This window comes from Tiliqua scincoides, chromosome 2 (assembly GCF_035046505.1).
Source record: "Tiliqua scincoides isolate rTilSci1 chromosome 2, rTilSci1.hap2, whole genome shotgun sequence".
NCBI classification, from domain to species: domain Eukaryota; kingdom Metazoa; phylum Chordata; class Lepidosauria; order Squamata; family Scincidae; genus Tiliqua; species Tiliqua scincoides.
Window position 1 is genome coordinate 266519969 of NC_089822.1, and position 8957 is coordinate 266528925.

Genomic DNA, 8957 nt, shown 5'->3' on the forward strand with positions numbered 1-8957 from the left:
GCTATCAGAATTAAAAGTACAGGTCTGCAAGATTTTCCCAAATGCAGTCACAGACCATGGTAGCCTCGAGTCAAATATATTAAAAATAAAATATTGACATGAATGGGAACCCACCTGAAATTGGCTCGCGCCCTGTCATGAATATGTACAGTTTAGGCCTAGGTTAGCATGTGAAGCATGAACCAAACTAAGTCAGTCACGGAGAAGTGGCTAGCAGTTCCTAGCTGCAAGAAGGTGAGTAAACAAACAAAAAGATTGTTGTGTCTCCTTTGCTGGCTGGAAAGGACAGACAACAAAAATTACAGCCCATTGGAATGTTTAACCCCTCAGTAGACTGAGGGGTGCCTGATCAAGTGTGATGGAATGCAGCTATGGATCTCCAGTTGGGAGGGGTAAAGAATGATGAGGGGCTGGCAACCAGGCCCACTAAGAGAAGGTTCTGTCCTCAAAAGTTTCTGATTGGACAGTCTAAATAAGTATGAAGTCACCTCAGTACTGTTAGCATAAGAAGTGTAATAATGGACACAGCCAAGGGGTGTGTCCATGTCTTCTCGGACAGAGTTTTGGGGGGCAACATCCTGCACGATGGGAGCTGCATTGTCCACCATGGGCACCTGACCTCACAGGTAGCCCGGAGCTAAGAGATCTACAAGAGTAACTGACCCAGGTGAGAGACAGGGATTAATAGAGATAGCCAGCTAGCTTTGTTATTTGATTGCTGATATGTTTCCTAGATGTTTATGCCTCTAGCATTTGCTGCCTTATGTAACCTTATGTACTTAATAAACTAAAATCTCTTTTACCAAGTTGTTTCATTGTCTGTTGGGGACAAAGGTTCAGAATCCTGCCTAGCCATTCAGCAAGCTACCAAGTGCTCATTGAGGTCTAGTAACTTGAGGACTGAAGCTTTAATTGGAGAAAGAGCTCAGCGCCTGCAAGGGATAGAGTTAAGCCTAGAGGGTCTCAGTGTCCCTGGACTGAGGCACTGGCACATACAGGGTGGTGGCAGTACTACTGGCCTTGAGGGCTTTAGGGTTTGAGAACCAAGAACTCCCCAACCCCCCTAAATTTACGACACGCCCCCACCTAGTGAGTCCCAACCCACAGTTTGAGAAACATTGGATCGGGAGAAAGACAAATGCGCAGAAACAGGTCTCGTTGTTCCTGGCTACTGCTGGTTCCTCTCTATGCATACTTGGCTCAAGGCCCCACCAGTTCGTCCCGCTCTGGGAGTGGACTTGCCCGGCTTCCTGGCTACCACTGGTTCCTACTGGGAATATGGCCCCACCAGTTCATCCACTCTGAGCCACTTGCCTGGCTGCCCCATTGGAAGAAAGTGACTGGTTGCCTAGTGGCCCTGACCAGTTTCCGTGAAACCAGAGCCTGACCTATCCCTGCTCCTTGGGACCCTCCTGAGTCTTCAGCAGATGTAAAGGAATGTCCAGCAGAGAGAATCTCTGGATGCTTTGCCAGCACACTGAATGGGGTGGGGCTGGAAACTGACCCCCAGTGAAACACATACAGGGTCTTACAGGGGAGCAGGCGGAAGCTCCCGGAAAGAGAAACGACACGTGGAATAGAGGATGACATGGCAAAGGCTCAGTGGGATCCTCATCAACGCCTCAGGGCAGCTCCCCCACCTTCCAGGGACCAGCCTTGCCTCTGGCCCCTACACACTCTTGCTTTCCTTCTTAGCCACCCCTGCCCAAATCAGCTTGAACTATATAAGACATGGTGCTGTAGAGCATGTGCAGAGTGCAGTTTTCTGAGAAGAGATTAAGCCATATCTGCCCAACATTGCATGTACGCAACATGGACCAAATGTGTACACTGGGGACCGGGCAGGAAAGGGATAACCACAGCCAGGGGCACCTCCTTGGAACGCTGGGGTGGGAATTCTGTGCAGTACACGCGCCTATGGATTCACACAACACCTATGCCCAGAGACACACCTGGAAGGTTCTGTGGCCACAATGCCCAGGCTGGGTCAGGCCTGAGGTTAAAGGGACATGACACAGGACCTGCAGCATTCACACCACCCCCCACTTGAATGCACAGAGGCTCAGAAGAACCAGTCTCCCTGCATCCGGTGAGCATCCCCGAGTGACGACACTACCCATGCACATAGCTGAGAATTCCCCCGTCTGATGACTGCCTGCAACAGAGGCACAGCAGCAGGATGGGGGCGGGAGGTTACGAATCTCCCCTGCCCTCAGGGAGCCTGGCTGGCTGGCTGAGAGCAGAGCCTGAAAGACCCTCCCCCTGTCTGATGGCTGCTTGCTGCAGAGGCACAGGAGCATGATGGGGGGGCTGCCTTCCTGCACTGCCTTAAGAGCTGCCTGAAAGAGCTACCCACCATGGCTCATGAGTACCTGCTGCAGAGTCACAGAGCAGGATGTGGGGGGCCTCCCTTCCTGCACTGCCCTAAGGTTGGTGGTTGGCAACCTTCAGTCTCGAAAGACTATGGTATAATGGAAATAAACACATCTCTTACAGCTGAGGCCCACCTTCTAAAAGCCAATCTACAGAGCACCTGTTCCAAAATCGTTCTGTTACATGCACGGCTTGGCATCAAGGCTTCTACTCCTGCCCAACTACAAATCAGGGAACAATGGGTGGTGGGGGGTGGCAAAGAAAAGCACTGGTCTATACTACAATCAAGAATATGGGTATAGACCACTCGTACAGCAGCTCGCCCATGTCCAACCCAGGCCAGACAGGAATCCCTCTCTCACCTAAGTGTGCTATCTCAGAATTCTTCCTGTACCCCCCTTTCACAGGGGCACACCACCCAACCTCTCTCACCCCTCTCTCACAGCGATTCATGTGTCAGGCCTCAAGGGAGAAGGACAAAAGGGGAGAGCCCCTTCCCATGCTGTACTATGATGATGAGAGAAAAGCCCGGACCTAAAGGCTGGTAGAACAGAAGGTGGACACTGTCACTAGTCAAAAATGGTGGGAAGTTCCAGCTATATCCACTGCAGGTGTTCCAGCTCAGGCTGCTATAACTGCTGCATGTCTCTTGATTAGTGAGGTCTTGTGAGTTGCAAGGGAAGGCACCAGGATGCCGGTTGTATCTTGTTGTCTTGTCTTGAAACATTTGGTGGGCCACTATGAGATACAGGAAGCTGGACTAATGGTCCTTTGGCCTGATCCAGCGGGGCTCTTCCGATGTTCTTAAAATCTGTCCGGGACCCACCAGAAGTGATGTCATTAACCTGGAAGTGATGTCATGGCTAGAAGTGACAGCTTCAAGCAAGAAGTGCTTTCCTGAGATTGCAGCAAGTGCTGAAATGCCCGTGGCAAGCAATGAAATGGTGCCATTTTCCCTAGCTAGGCAGGCTGTGAATAAATGCATAAACAGTACAATCCTATCTACACTGATCTAAGAGTAAGCTCCACTGACTATAATGGGTGTAGCTTAGGGCACGAACCTAACCCACTTTCCAGCACCGAGGTCAGGGCAATGCAGCTCCTAGGACAGGGAACAAACATTCCCTTGCCTTGAGGAGGCCTCTGTGACTGCCCTCAACTGCAGGATAAAGCACACGTCCCATTGGCACCGCTATGCCAGTGCTGGAAGGTGTGCCGGGATTTGGGCCTCGGTTTCACTTTCATCAGCTTGGAGGGGGGACTTCCTCTTTGGGTGTTTTGGGGGGACGCATTCATCGGACCGGGACCAGAGGGAGTCCTGGGCTTCCCGGCAGGCAGGGCCACCTCTGAGGGTGCCGCCCCCACCCCTGACCCAGAAGTAATTGCGGTGATGTTGCTGTTGCCGCAATAACTTCTGCGCTGCTGTGTCCTTGGAGAGAGGGGGTAACGAAGGAGGCTCGCCGCAGCCGTGCGCACGAAAGGCTCCCTCAGAGCGCTTGGGGCCGCTGGAGGTGCACCCGGGAAGGCGGGTGGTGCTCGCCTCCTGGGCACCCATCCAGTGGCCTGAAGTGCTGTGCTGAGAAGGGCCAGAAGTTTCCTCGGAGTGTCTCCTGCAAGTGCCCCATCTCCAGGCTAGACTCTGCACACAAGGGGTCTGCACACACAGACTGCACCTGTCCCAGCCCTTGGGGGGCTCCTGAAGTTCAGGGCACGCGTCATGCGCACCACTGGACGGCCAGTGCATTGAGTGCACTTGTGGACCAGCACAGCCATCAACAGGAAGTATCTGGTTCATGCACCCGGATGAGGGGGAGAGGCGAAGAAGGTGCTGGCTCAGTGGCAGAGCCAGAGGGGTGCAGAGCGCTGGTTTCACAGAGCCCCAGCCCCTCACCTCCCCCTTCAGAGCCATCCCAGGCTGCCAGAGCAACACAGAGGCGAAGGCAGGGAGGCTGGAGCCACCCAGAGCAGGCAGACTCTGAATGGGAGGGGAAGTGTTGGTATCAGGCAAAAGGTTATTGCTCTTCTACCCAGGCTGCTTGCAAACCAAGGCACAAAAACTCAGACCCAAAAATTTAAGACTAAAGGGCATCCATTTCTCCAAAGACTTACTCACAATCTGATGCAGGCTTTGATCAGGAACTCAGTTTTGTTATAAGACCATTAAATATAAGACCATTAAATTAAAGTGAAACAATTTCACTTTAAAGAACTAGATACTCAACAGATGAATACTACTCAGTGTTGCTATTCCCCAACACCCTGCCCCTGTGGCGCTGCTCGGATCGTGGCAGTGGCACCTGCCCCCCTGCCCCCTCCGGACACGCCACTGTCCGGGGCCGCCTCCCTCCCAGGGGAGCAGGCACTGCCCTCCTTGCGCGGCATGCCTCAGTTCCCTCTGCAGGACTTCTGCGTCTTCCTCTTCCCTGGCCCTTGGCTTTGCGACCCACCACAATCAGGTCGCGACCCACCAGGCGGCGAGGAGAGGGCAGCAGCTCGTGCAGGGAGTCCACTGCCCCAGCAGGGGGGAGGGGGAGCCTGTTCCCCGCAGGGCTGGCTTAGCAGTCCCCAGGAGGCCTCTGGAGGAGGAGGAAACTACCACTCCCAGCATGCGCTGGGCTGGAGGAAAGATGGCGGACGCGGCAGAAACTTCGACTCCCAGGATGCCGCGCGCGCGAGGCAAGATGGCGGCGCCTCCTGGAAGCGGCTGAGGTGAGGCTACGGGAGGGGGTCGGAAGAGAGGCAGGTGCAGGGTCCGCAGCGCGCCCGCGAGCACCGAAGAGGGGCGTGGCCGTGGCGGGCAGCAGGGGGAGGGGCTCCAGGGCTCATGGGAGGACAGCAGGTGCCCGGCTGGGGGCTGGCTCTGACGTCCTTAGAACAGCAGGGGGGAGAAGGGGGGCTGGGCTGGGCTGGGCTGGGGGCGGCGGAGCACGCAAAGGAGCACCTGGGGGGAGGGTGGCAGGCAGGTGCCCCCACCACGTCCTGTGGCAGGGAGTTCCACAGGCCCAGAGGGAGGAGAGCCCCCCCATCGCATGCGCCTGAGAACAAGGCCAGGGAGGAGGCCCTGCCGCCCCGGCCTCTCTGCTCAGGGGGTGCGGAGGGCAAGTGCAGAGAGCGGCCCAGTGGAGGCCTGGGGGGCTTTCCCTGCCTGCACTCCTGGGGCGGAACCAGCCTGTCTGCGGCACGCGTGAGGAGCAGGAGGGCCTGCAGACTCTGCCCTGACCAGACCAGGGCCCTTTGCACACAGGGGGCCTGCACCACAGACCACTTCTGTGCCAGCGACTGGCCCTGCTCCAGCCCGGGGGGGGGGGGGTTCCTGGATGCAGGGCACTCTGGACGGCCAGTGCACTGAGCGCACTTGTGGACCAGCACAGAGATCAACTGTGTCTGGTTCACGCACCTGATGAGGGGGAGAGGCAGAGAAGGTGCTGGCTCAGTGGCAGAGCCAGAGGTGTGCAGAGCGGCAGATCTCGGGAAGCCTCACCTTCCCCTTCGGAGCCATCCCAGGCCGCCAGAGCAACACAGAGGCGAAGGCAGGGAGGCTGGAGCCACCCCAAAGCCTGCGGGGCCCTCGGCCTCCTGGTAGCGGATTTGCACCTCTGAGCCCCGCACCCTCCGCTCTGGCCTCCGTGGCACTCCTGGTCTGGTCTTGGCATCTGGTCTCTGCTGTGACTTCACCACTAATCATCCTTGGGGAAGGTTGTGAGTTCTCCCATACTTGGGTTGCTTTGTGGATGTCTGATGTTCTCTGCTTTGTCTTCTTGTTACCCCTTTAAGATAACTCTCTGTCTCTTCATTAGGTGTTGCATCTTCAGTACTGAAAGGAAGAATCAGCAACAGACCTGGCAGAACAGGATCCCTGTGGGTGCTCAGATTCCCTTTACTGGGTAAACTGCCTCCCTGCAGCACCTCCTTCCTTCAAGGGGAAAGTTTCCTCCCTTTGGTCAAAGACCCTATGTGATGAAACCTTGCTGAGGAAGCTCCTCCAACCACTGTCCAGCCTCCCTCCCCAGAGTGAACTGCAAGTTCTTTTTGTCCATAGTTGCTGTCAAAGACGGATGGACTGAGCTAAGCTGGGAGCATCCCTTCTGCCTGGAAATGGCTGTGGAGCAAGGGAGAGAACTCCTAGCTCTGGGTCTCCACTTCCAGCCTGCACTAGAGGAACATGTAAAGTTGGAATTGAAAATGGAGCAAGAGGAGCCAGAAAGTCTCCAGCCAGAGTCAAAGCTGGCAGAACCAGAGGACCTCTCGCCTGCAGCCCGGATGGGGGATCTCGTGCAGCATCTGAACTGGGCAGAGCCACTGCACATTAAACAGGAACCAGAAGAGGGATTGTCATCACAGCAGTGGGAAGCACAATGGCGGGAGTTCCATGGAACAGTGCAGACCCCTTGTTCTGGAGAGGGAAGCCCACAGCTCCCAGGGACCATGCCATGGGGTGAGACACACGTGCTCTGACCAGCCGAAAGCTGAACACAAGAGTGGCATCTGGATGCTTCCACGCCCTCCTCTCAACCCGCTCCAGTGCATCACTGTCCTTAAAATATCATGCCCCTTCGGTATTCAGGGGAGGTCTGACTAGTTCTGAGTAGGGGGAATTATCACTGCTCAAGCTCTGGACTCTGCCTCAGGCCTCTGTTGAGACAGCCCAGCAGTAAGATAGACATAGTAGAGTACAATAACTATATTAAAGTGGGTTAAATGATACGAATTGTTGTGGAAGAAAACCCACTTTGTCCTAAATCTTTTTAAATCAAGGGCACAATACTGCCAGCTTGCCTCCCAACACCTGCTTCCTGCAGCAGACCGGACAGTGTCTTCCTCTCAGTGTAATCAGGAAGAAGCAGGGCCCAAAGACAGTAACCCCCCTGCCCTTCGCACCCCACCCTGCCTCCAGATTCATATATCTCTTATGCTAAAGCACACCGATAGACCTGCCTTCTCTGCCTTCATTTCAACCCATTCTCAGGTTAGCTGAGGTCACAGGACTTGCCACATCCGGGGAAGTACCTTCTGGGCAGTGATGATATGTTTCGAGAAGAAGGACTTCCTGCCGTCTCCTCAGACTCTGTCTATTAGTTCTTACCTGAGTTGGAGGAATAAAGTCTCCCTTCTGTTTCTCTTGCAGGCAGTGGAGCGGCTTTGGTGTCGTATTCTCCGTGGCCTCCTCCGTGGGTTGGAGAAGGAGGAGCTGCTGCGAATTCTGCTCAGGTAGGGGGCAGGTGACCAGGGAAGCCTGCAGGTAGCAGGGATAGAAGGGGCCGCCTCCTTTGCTTCATCCTTTCCTGGTGCTTCTGGTGCTGCAAGATGTTGGGCTGCCCATTTGCAAAATATTGCACAGGAATGCCATCAGGAGTGCCCTTATGTGCAAGTGGCAGCTACCCCTTTTGACTGGTGACATCTGATCACATTGGCGGGAGTCAGGAGGGGCAGGAATGAAGGTTTACTGTGAATCAAAGATGTATCTGTAAGAATCATAGCGAACTGTTTTGGAAACAGCACTGTGCCCAAGAACTGGAGATGGCTAGAGCCATCCATGTGCATGTGCTGCCCACATGTAGAACCTGAGCTTCTCCTGCTCCTTTGAGAGTCTTCCTGCCATCTTGCCCTGGACCACTGCCAATGCAGAATTCTGTCTGTGGCTCTGCTGGTGCTAGGTGGACAAGCAGAGGTTGAGCTCCAGGTGCTATTAAGTCTTAGGACAGGTGAAGAAGTGTTGCCATTGCAAGGATGTCACTCTGTGCATGCCCAAGGGCACTTTCTCCAGCTGTCCTTTTCAGAAAGGTTTAGCTCCCCTTCAAAGGGAACCCAGCCATGCTGAGTTAGATTCAGCCCCAGATGCTGGAAAGTTTGTTAACAGAAAAAAGGTGACAGCTGTCAGTCGACTCAGTTAGTAAGCAGTGCAAATGGGCTCTCCCTTGATAGGGACCTTCAGAGTAGCCACCTGCTGGGGTGTTCTAACTCTGGCTCCTACACTGAGTAGGAGATTGGAGTGGATGACATAGTGGGACCCTCCAGTTCCTGGATTCTGTGAAAGCTACAGAGACCATAAGGATTGAGGTGTCACAGAGCTGGTTGCCTGTGCGGTGTGCTGGAGGGGTCTGCAAGATCTGGCAGGGGGCTCTGTGACTTGAGGAAGGACTGCATGGGGGTCTTCTGGAAGCAGAAGTTTGGTGCGATGCTTTTTGTTCTTTGTTGTCATTCTAATGAACAAAACTTAGGGCGCAATCCTATCCCCTTATGTCAGTGCTATCCAGCACTGACATAAGGGCAATGCAGCTCTGAGGTAAAGGAACAAACATTCCCTTACTTCGAGGAGGCCTCCGTGAGTGACATCCAACTGCAAGATTGACATCCGTGAGTGACATCCAACTGCAAGATGCAGCACATGTCCCATTGGAAAGCACTGGAAAGCATATGGAAAGCACTGACATAAGGGGTTAGCATTGTGCCCTTAAAAACTCAACTACCCCTTTAAATTAAAATTAAAGGGTTGAGCTTTGCAGGAAAATATCAGGTTTCCCCTCCTGGAGTCTCTGAAATGTGTCTTGGGTAGGGATAATCTGTGCCTTTCTTCATTCAGGCTC

General features: G+C 54.3%; 1 protein-coding gene across 1 annotated transcript in view; it reads left to right on the forward strand.

Moving 5' to 3' along the window:
• LOC136640365 (zinc finger protein ZFP2-like) overlaps positions 1 to 8957 on the forward strand; it is a 246632-nt gene that overhangs the window by 11942 nt on the left and 225733 nt on the right. The window lies entirely within an intron of this gene.